The 11,527-nt window shown below is 34.3% G+C and overlaps 1 long non-coding RNA gene across 1 annotated transcript; it reads left to right on the top strand.

Annotated features, from left to right (window-relative positions):
• The first annotated feature begins 8,997 nt into the window (after nt 1-8,997).
• LOC123661082 lies at nt 8,998-9,885 on the top strand. The gene is made up of 2 exons (XR_006744286.1): nt 8,998-9,085; nt 9,330-9,885. It is a non-coding gene; the product is annotated as an uncharacterized LOC123661082 (long non-coding RNA).
• Nucleotides 9,886-11,527: the final 1,642 nt, after the last annotated feature.

Genomic DNA, 11,527 nt, shown 5'->3' with positions numbered 1-11,527 from the left:
TTTTTTTTTTTTTTTTAATATCATATCAAAAATTGACCGCTCCAGCGGGGTTCGAACCCGCGCCTCCGACATACCGTGTCGGCGCTCTAGCCAATTAAGCTATGGAACGATGCACCCGCTCGAGCGAAATTTTCGATATGATAATTTTTAATTTCGGTTTAAGCGAACCGTGGCGCCGTCTCCTTTCCCTGTCCAGTGCTATATTCAACCAGTGCAACCTAGCTATACGAACAATCTCGCCCTCTCAACCTGTATATCCTACCTCTTTTACGTGTTCCGTAAAAGAGGTAGAATATACAGGCCGCCCAATTGCACTTGAGATTGTGTACGTGTGTCAGGGCATCGATTGCTTTAGTTATAGACCGTACTATTGAGTGGTGGATGGTGGAAAGCCCAACTGGGGTAGTACCTCGACCTTACAGAAGATCACAGCAAAATAATACTGTTTTCAAGTAGTATTGTGTTCCTGTTGGTGAGTAAGGTGACCAGAGCTTCTGGGGGGATTGGGGATTGGGACGGCAACGCGCCTGCGATGCTTCTGGTGTTGCAGGTGTCTATAAGCTACGGTAATCGCTTACCATCAAGTGAGCCGTACGCTTGTTTGCCGACCTAGAGACATAAAAAAAGTCTTGCAGTCGCTTATCATCAAAACAATTAGCAGCACTGCGCAACGCTGAGAATTTAGAGTATCCTGCTGAAAGTTCCAAATAAAAAACGATAATTGTATGGGAAGTTATTGTAAACTATTGTGTGTTTGAAACAGGGATTCCAAGATTTTCATAAAATTTTCATCTGTTTTTATCTGGGCTATCTGGAATCCAGATAGTTTACAATAGCTTCCCAAACAATCATCATTTTTTATTTGTTACTTTCAGCAGGGATGCTTGCGAAGATTGTTATCGCGAACCTCTAAGTCGCAAGTCATTTATGATACAAGAAAAAGAAAACGAACAGGAGCTTATTACAGATACAGGGAAATGACAAAGAAATAAATATGATGAAAAAATTACTAACATTTCGTTCTAGTTTAAAAAAGCGGCAAGGAAGGAAATAGGCTTAGTAAATGATGCACTCAGTTTCTGTTATCAAAAAGTGGACGGAATAATGGAAAGTTTAGCGATGATTAGAGGAAAAAAAAAACTGGTAAATAAAAATACATATTAAGCGCATGGAACAATACATTGGAAAACTCGAGAAAAAAACAGCTTTACAACACTATTGAAATCGCTGGTGTCCCGGAAACGATAGAAGAAAATAGCGAAATTGTTATAATTTAATTTACTCTTTATTGTACACATAAAAAGAAGTTTACAATTTATAAAACAATTTACAAAAAGAAATGTACAACAGGCGGTCTTATCGCTAAACAGCGATTTCTTCCAGACAACCAGCTTAGAGGAGATAATGTGAAAAAAACGGAAAGGGTGTACAGAATTAAAATGAAAGAAAACAGGAAGAAAACCAAATATACACACATATATGCATAAGTAATTTAGCTGTAAAACTCAATATGAAGAAGGAAGTAATATATAACTTTAACCACTAGAAAATGGAAAAATGGTAAGGAAGGCGTACCCCACGTATCTATAACAGGCAGAACCGCTTACCATCGGCGGACCGTCATTTTTTTGCCGCTATCTAAGTCTTGATAATATAGGTATGTTTAACACTATTTTAATACCAATACTGAACACTATTAGGGCATTGTTTCTTGTTTTTTTTTTATGTTTAATATTTTTTATTTTGCTTAAAGTTATTTTCGTTCATCATAATTATTGTATTATAATGTTATAAGTATAATTAACAGAATTTTATACAGAAGATTTTTACCCATTCTTTATATCGACATATATGAGTATGGATGTTCAGTTATGGACAAGTTTTAATATAAATGAATATGTGTATTAAAATATCGATTTCGTTTTCAAGGTTAGGTATTTGACAGTCATGCATTAATTTTATGAAAATGAACGAATGAAAATATAATAATACGAGTAGAACTATAAATATTTGTAGTATCTTTATGAACTAATAAAATAACGTTGAATAGCCGTCACTTATTCTATACTATGTCAGTATATTGAGTTAAATACGTATATTTAGTACAGTTCATTAAGTTATTTTTGTAGTGAAAGTTGTACTAGCTTTTTAATGTCTTCCTGCTTGCAATAGTATTTACTAGGCTTGGTGAATGTGTAATAAGTTCGTGAAGTAATATTAACGTTCCTTAACATTAAGGTCTAAACAAAATTGAAAACTTTATAACTAATCGTAAGTCTTATTTACTACTAACACTTGCCTGCAGCTTCGCTCGCGCAGAAATTAATAATATATACATACAGCGGGTAAATTAGTATATAATCATAATATTACAACAGTTAATGGTCTCTGTGTACCACATTTATAGTTCACCTTTTGTGCGCAGACTTTTTGCTCGCTACCAGACAACTTGCATAGCTCTCAATCATGCTTCATCAATCAGTAGTGCGAAAAATAGTTTTCCTAAGGGTTTCTCAAGCCATTTTTAGGTAATTTAGGTATTACGAACTAATCTCCTATTTTACCGTACAGAATCAAATCAAATCAAATAAAAAATAGCTTTATTCAAATAGGCTCTAAGAGCACTTTCGAATCGTCATTTTACAAATTAAAACTTTAAAAATAAATTATTATTTTTGTAAAAGTGAAGCTACCACCGATTCGGAATGTAGATTCTGCAGAGAAGAATCGGCAAGAAACTCCGCAGTTACTCTTTTGAAAACTGTGTTTTAGTACAAAATTAGAAATATGTTGCATGAAATACAGCGTCACTAAGTCCACACATCTTTATCAACTATGTAATCCTGCACCGAGTAATAAGCTTTATCTATTTAATTTTTTTTTAATAAAAACTTTAAATTTATGTTGAGACAATTCCAAAATCGTTTGTGGTATTTTATTATACATGCGAATACCGTGACCCAGAAAGGAAACGTTTACTTTTCGCAGTCGGAAACTTGGAGTTACAATTTTGTTATTCCTTCTCGTGTTTACAATGCGATTATTACTATTTATTTCAAAACAATGAATATTCTGGCGGATATACATAATATTGCTATAAATATACTGCGACGCGATCGTTAATGTGTCCACCTTTTGGAAAACATCCGGTAGGGAGACTCGAGCTCCAAGTTCGTAAATGCCGCGAATAGCCCTTTTTTGCAAGATAAATATAGTCTCAATATCTGCAGCATTACCCCACAGTAACAGACCGTAAGACATAGGTAACACTATGGAAATAGCTAAAATATATTAAGCGTGCAGTTGCTACGTCGGTCAGCTGTCGTACTTTTCTAACTGCGAATGCCGCGGAGCTGAGTCTACCATTCAAGGATGACAAATGGGAATTCCACTGAAGTTTTGAGTCCAAATGTATCCCTAAGAAAACTGTAGTATCATTGACAATAAGCCTCTCGTTATTTATTATAAAATTATAATTTGAATGCTTAACATTAGGTAACGAAAACACAACGCACTTGGTTTTTTTGGCGTTCAAAACCAAGTTGTTTATTTTAAACCAATCTTGAATTCGCGTTCACGTCATCATAATTTATTTTTTTCCTATCAACTTTAAATATTAGAGAAGTGCCATCTGCAAATAGCACTATATCAGAAATATATTTAACATAAAATGGCAGATCATTTATATATATTAAAAAAAGAAATGGATCCAGAATCGACCCCTGTGGAACGCCCATTTTTAGCACAGATCCAGAAGACTTCGTTCCGTTTATTGCTACGTGTTGAATTCTATTAGATAGATATGAAGCAATTAGATTAAGAGCTCTACCATTAACGCCGTAATACGCAAGTTTACTTAATAAGATCCCGTGGTCCACGCAATCGAATGCCTTTGATAGGTCACAAAATATACCAATAGCATTTTGTGATCTCTCCCAGGCGTCATATATATGTTTGAGAAGTGCCACACCAGCATCTGTCGTAGAGCGACCTCTAGTGAAACCATATTGTTCACTGTGAAAATTCCATTAACTTTAAAATGGAAAAGAAGTTGATTTAGCATAATTATATATATTTATATTTATATATATATTTATAAACAATATCCATAACTTAAATCTTCGAGGTGATATCTCATTAGACGCAGATGATTTTAGCTTGGAACTTGGTACTATGGGAATAACTTAGAAATTATTACAAAGGATATTCAAACGATTTAGATTTACTAAGTATTTGGTTCAACTTGAATTTTTTGAGATGTTTACTGTAAAGTTAATATAAAATAAAAAACTAAATATATCGTATTTGCTCCAAAAATTTATACAAATAAACGACTGAAGTAAAACTTTATACTTAATAGGCCTGTACCTATATGCTTTCTGCATAATAGGCCTGTACTATGTCTTAGATATACGAAACGTAACTGGCTATGACAGGAGAAGAGTGAAGAAAATGTGTGCTCGAACCTCTCTCTCTTGCTCCGTTCGCCTCGCCCGGTCACACTTTTCAAAACGCTCTCATCACTCATTCACCAGCTTACTTCCCAAGTCCAGCCTGCGTTATAAAGCTTTACTTTAAAAATATCTCAAAACGTATTATTAACAATAAATAACCAAGCAATACCAAAAGTTGACCGAGAAAAATATTTTGGGCAAATATTGGATAGTAATTAAGTAACATGAAAGCATTGAATTAATACGAATAACGAAAAAATAGTCAAGTAAATACACATTATCAAAAATTACTCCAAAAGTTGTAATCAGATCTCGACCCACCAAAAATTTACACACCCAGCAAAAAGTTATATGGATTTTCGTGGTTTTCCCTCGTTTTCTCTGGGATCCTATCATCAGATTCTGGTTTTCTTATCATGGTACCATACTTGAGATATCTGCTTTCCAACGAAAAAAGAATTATCAAAATCGGTACATCCAGTAGAAAGTTATGCGGTATAATACAACGTAGGTCGACGAAAAAAGCATCAAGTAAAAACGCATTATTAGATATAACTCGAAAAGTAATTGTTAGATCTCAAATAAATTTAAATGGGACCAATTGGCACACACCACCTTTCGATTAAAACAAAATTTGTCGAAATCGGTTTACCCGGTCAAAAGTTCTGATGTAACATACATAAAAAAAAATACAGCCGAATTGAGAACCTCCTCCTTTTTTGGAAGTCGGGTAAAAATAAATAAATAAATATATATATTATTTAAGTTGGACAAAGTTTCATGTGTGCAAAATTTCATTAAAATCGGTTCAGTATATTCGGAGAATAACCTGGACAAAATTCATGACACAAGATTTTTATAATGAAAATAAATATACACATATATAGATTACTAAGGTATCTGCAAAATTATAATAAATCTACATTAGTAGTTACTGACTGTACCCGCGACTTAGTTGGCAATTGGTTATTACAAAATGTCAAAAATTTTGATAGAGGTCAATTATGTAAGCTAATCCAGTCAAGGACATTTTAAAGTTTTAAACCTAATAACTTCTTGGTCAGTAATACTAGGATTCAGTTCGTCAACTGTCTATTGCTACTTGTTAAGGATGTTAATAAAATGTTAGGAAATAAATTAATATAATTTTGAGACAATACTTTAATCTACGCTTATGTTATAAATAATTGAGAAAGTTTCTGCCTTATTTGTAGCACACCACCAAGATGTGGCTCTGGCGATTCTACCATTCTTTCACATTTATGGAGCATCGGTTGTCGCTTTCCACAAGATATCACAAGGCCTCAAGATTGTGACTGTAGATAGGTTCCAACCGGATACTTTCATTCAGATACTAGAAAAGTTTAAAGTAAATTTGCTTTACCTAGTGCCACCCTTAAGTAAGTTTCCAATTTGTACATGTTATAATTAAAAAAAAAAAAAAAAAACTAAATAAAGCAAACTGTGATATGACCTACTTTTTTTAATTGCACATACTGTAATAGTAAATGGTCAATCGTACGCATTGGTTTGCATCACAATTTGTAGTGTGCATCTGAGAATTAATAAACATGAACTGCACAAACAACACATCAAACTTTCTTGATTGAGTTTTGACTCACATTGTTGAAATTATTAATCAATAAAGCATTTATAAAAATAAATTCGAATCGACCACGATATTCAATATGTCGATGTGTTGGGTTATCTTTATTAACTAGTTGATTCACCTGTTTGACAAATGGTGTCGCAATAACCTTATAATTCCAATATTAAACCTAAACTAAAATACCGTTTAATATTTAGTAATCACATACTCTGATTAAATGAATTTAGTAATATAAATATTAATAATGATTATTTACTTGATTTGTTTTTATTCCAACAGTAATTATGATGGCGAATCATCCTCTGGGATCGGCTAAAACATACCAATATTTAGAAACTGTCATCAGTGGTGTCGCTCCATTAGCTCCGTCTGATGGAGAAAGGTTTCTCAGTAAGTTTCAGGTGAATAATTATGAATCTCTTTATCTATTTGGTAGTATTCTATTAATCTTCATTACTCTTTGGTTAGAATTTTTTAGTTGTAGTACTCAAACTAATAACTAGTAGATAAGAAAGGTTGAAAAATGTAATGTTATTTGAATGTCGTTAATAACTATATTTCTTTTAAATACATAGCCGTATTTAGTAGTCGAAAAAAAGTTTAAAAAGGTAATTATGGATGGCTTGATAAATATAAAACTAATCATTCAGATAATAAATTAGTTTTAATTTTATCAAGCCATCCAATGAATGCTTTTGATTACTTATAAATTCTTCATTAATAGACTTCCAAAAAAGTAGAGGGTTCTCAATTCGATTCTTTTTTTATGTGTTATAGAACCGCAGAACTTTTGACTGGGTGGACCAATTTCGATGATTTTGTTTTAATTGAAAAGTGTTCCGTGTCATGTGGTCCCATTCAATTCAATTGCGATCTAACAATTATTTTTCGAGTGATATTTAATAATGCGTATTTACTTGACTATTTTTTCGGTGATTTACATTGTATTATAGCTCATAACTTTAACTTAGCATACAGATTTTGATGATTCTTATTTTAATCGAATACTTGTTTTGCAGTCTTAATTAAATTTGAGCGAGATATGATGACTACTTTTTGAGTAATCTCAAATAACGCCTACTTGACTATTTTCTATTTTTCCATCTACCTACGTTGTATTACTTTTCTTTAATTGAAGTCAGGTTTTTGCTTATTTGCGAGCAAACACAATAATTTCATTGTATACGTTGCTTTTACAAATACGTCATAAAAATATACACTGACCTGAAACCTACCCCAAAAACTAGACTGTAATATTTTAAAAGTTTTTTAAAATTCATGTGATCTGGGTGGTAAGTTTTGTATGTGATCCCAGGCTTAGATAAATTATAAAAATGTATTTTCTACGATATATTATTTGAGACAAATGAAATAACTGAAAAAATGTGTGGCACTCGGGGACTGCCACGGTAAAGCTATTGCATAGCATTTTGTATCAACTTATGCAATTATAATTATTTATTTATTTTATTTATGCAGTATTTCTTTTTCTTTGATATTAATTCAAGTTACACTTTTTGAGCGTGGTGACCGATAAGAAAACAAATTTTTTTCTTTTATTAAATAAATAAATAATAAATGCACTTTGTTCATTCATATTCAAAACACTTTATACACAAATTTTTCAAGTACAGCTATTCACTGTTGTACATGAATACCTATACACCTATATACTTTCTCATAAACAGCTGCTTATGTATTCGTCCGATTTCGGAGCAGCAGGGCTATTCTGTAAATAACCATTTCGATATCGAGCTTCACCTGAGTGACAGCGCTCACTTCGAAAGCGAACCCACTTGACCTTGGTTTGGAATTCTGTAAACATTCCGTACGCACAAGCGATGTGAAGTGAGTGTCGAATCGAAGAGCGGCAATTTAGAGCTGTGTTTATTTTTTCGATATTCTTTTCTTATGACTTTATTTTAGACTATGTGCATGAAGTCAAGTGTCGAATCAAGTCTCGAATTGTGATGTATGAAGCGGTAAATCCCCTTACAGAATACCGAATTCATACTATTAAATGTCAACGTTCTCACGCAACAGGGCTCAACTCGTCGCCGCACTCACAAGTGTGTCGCTACGGGACTGTCGAGTTTTAATGAATACCAATTTGATATCTCACCGCGGATTCCGCTGTCGAGACACGAAAATGTTCTTACAGAATAGCACTACTGCTCGTCTCGATTCGTGCGAGTTTCGTAGAATCGTACAATACGTCTAATCGCACGCACACAACGCCGTATCGAAGACTGCCGAACTGAAACGACGTTAGATGATGCACGGCCTTCAAGCGACACCTCCGTGCCCGTCGGAGTGGGGAGCGTGAGGTTTTTTCGTTACGGAATTTCTGGATTCGGTCCCCGCGCTCAAGGCCCGCGATAGAAGCTATGCAATAGCTTAAAAAGATATCTGAATTAGTAAATTTTTTTGTTTTATTTTTAGCGAGAAATTCGTTTCGGCCAAGCTTACGGACTCACGGAAACCTCCCCTGTGGTAGCAATATCACATAAAACTTTAATAAATTCTGATAAAGTGGGTTATGCACTTCCAAGTACAGAATTAAGGATTGTCGACGAGAATTTGAAAAACTTAGGACCAAATGAGGTTTGTCCGTACTTTCAATATTACACATTATTGCCCATGACATATATTTGTATTGGCCTTATAGATTTTCACCGTGTTCTGGACGCCTGTGCTTATGTATTTTTCGGGACCCCCGACATAAGAGTAAACCTTAGTTCAGGCTGTTTTATCGTTAAATTCTATTACTGGTTCATTTTATAAAAGTACTTTTTCGAAATGTTTTAATAATTTAGGTTTATTAACGATGTCTATGATTTTTGTCTCTCAGATGGGCAAACTGCTAGTAAGAGGACCTCAAGTGATGAAGGGCTATAGAGATAATCCCGAAGCCAATGCTAATTCATTAGTAGATGATGGTTGGTTCAGAACTGGTGATCTATCAATAGTTGATGACCAAGGAATAATCAAATTTAGTGATAGGCAAAAAGAATTGATAAAGGTAAGTTAAGGTAATTCAAATAACTGAGGAGTACTTAAAACTGTAAAACTAAAATAAAAATTATTAACATATACTTACCAATTACTGAACACGTAATGTCAACAATAGTGACTAGAATGATGGAGCATTTTTCCGTTCAACATCTACACTCATTTATCGTAAAATTAATTGGTTCCTGTCACAATAGAGGCTGTGAGAAACAGATATTACTAAATTTCAAAATAAATATCAATCTACGTTACAGGTCAAAGGTTTTTAAGTACCTCCAGCAGAATTGGAAGCAATTTTACGAGAGCATCCAGCTGTTTTCGATGCAGCTGTAATCGGAGTACCTCACGGCATAAAAGGAGAAACGCCAAAAGCGTTCGTCGCTTTCAGACCTGGACATAGTGCCGATATTAAGGATCTGTGTAATTTCGTCGCCACTAAAGTGGCTCCGTATAAAAGAATTGACGATATTTCTATTCTGGACAGTATACCAAGAAGCGCAGCGGGCAAAATTTTGAGAAAAGACTTGAGATCTAGATATTGTTAGCATTTTTATTTCGGTTTAAGGTCTTTGTGGGTGGGTGTGTTTACGTAAGCGTGGTGAGAAATTGTGTATTATTAATATTATGTTATTTTTGTATTAAGGACATCGATGTTAATTTTTGATTGACACTTGAAAAAATAGTACAATTGAAATAGGCAATTATCTACCTTTTGGTAACGGGTCTATGACAATATTTTGGACGCTTTTAAATTAGTAGTTATATTTTCAGATGTTGTTTATTTTTAATGAATATATTTGTATTTTTTTATAACTTTTTTACTTTGCTGTGTGGTTACGGCAATGAAGAATATAACCACCCCCTCTCTTCCCGTGGATGTCGTAAGAGGTGACTAAGGGATAACACAGTTTCACTACAACCTTGGAACTCAAAAATCTTTGCTTAACTTCGGTGATCGGACGAGAACCGGTGTATTAACGGGGTATGGACGCTTAAAACGTGTTCGCGTTTGTGCTTTGTGTATTGTGTGTTTCCGGACCCCCAACACGAGAGAAAATTCTACTATGGGCCGTTGAGTGTGAGAATTTATTTATTTATATAATTAATAATAATAATAATAATAATAATCTTTATTTCTTCAAACGTTAGTACATTATATTAACACATATTACATCAGTTATATTTAGTCACAGGAAGAACAGTATGTCTCTGGTCCCCACACTAGGATTCCCTGTGTCGTGGGGTCCAGTCCCTTCCATTAGCTTAATACGATTCCGTTAGTTTAAACAAAAACAGTGCATTTAAAGTTTATAATTTAAAAATAAAATAAAAATAAAAAGATTAAATTTTATTTGATTGGAACATACAAGAACTAAGGCAACAAATGGTGAGTGTGTGTTTGTGTGTATGTATGTGTGTGTGTGTGTGTATGTATGTGTGTGTGTGTGTTGTGTGTGTGCGCGCGCGCGCGCGCGCGTGTGTGTGTGTGTGTGTGTAAGTACGTGTGTACATCAATGTCATTGTGTATAATAATAAATAATATATTTATACACTGTTTTTTATACCCCGACGTCTAAAGTAGTAGTGCTGATGATTGGTGATGTATGCCTGTCTGCAAGTGAGCGTGAGTGAGTGCGCGTGCGTGTGCTTGCGTGCGTGCGCGTGCGTACTGCATCAGTATGTCGCCTCTGCCAGCCCTACGACTAACGTCTTGGGATCGAGTTAACTCACTGAACAGAGGGGACAAGATACGATTCATTAACATAGATTATATATACATACATACCCATGCACATATATATATATACATAGATAATAGGTTTGCGTGCACATGATATTAAATATCTCTGTTCAATAAGGTCTCTGTATGGTCATAGCTTTTTGGTAGTAGCCATTTTTGAATGGTGGTTTTGAGATTGGACGATGTCAGGTTTAATATAGTGTTATTATGCTTAAAGAACTTATTGTATAGAAAGGGTCCCATAAAAGTAAAAGATTGACGAGCAAAAGACGAACGAGCTCTCGGTAGGTCCCATTTAATAGTTCTGCCTGAGGCTCGGGCTATAGTCTTCGCAACTTTATGAAAGCGGACAAGCACCGATGATATGTAAATCTGTCTCACGCGGAGAATGTTACACTCCAAGAACAATGCGTTTGTGGAATAGCGCCATGGTTTGTTAAAGGCTGTTTTTAAAATGGCTCGCTGAGCGCGTTCTAGAGGGAGAAGATATGTCTTTTTGGATGCTCCCCAGGCAATGACACAATAATTTAAGATAGATTTACATAAACTGAAATACACGGCTCGAATTAAGCTTGGATCTGCTATGAACTTAATCCTTCTAAATATATGTACTAGCTTCCTTATGCGTTTCGTTACTGCATCAATGTGTAATTTCCACGACAGATGTTCGTCTATCAGTATACCCAAGTATTTTATAGACGAAACTTGTTG

The sequence above is a fragment of the Melitaea cinxia genome, chromosome 16 (genome assembly GCF_905220565.1).
Source record: "Melitaea cinxia chromosome 16, ilMelCinx1.1, whole genome shotgun sequence".
NCBI lineage: Eukaryota > Metazoa > Arthropoda > Insecta > Lepidoptera > Nymphalidae > Melitaea > Melitaea cinxia.
This window is presented reverse-complemented; position numbering and strand designations above follow the sequence as displayed.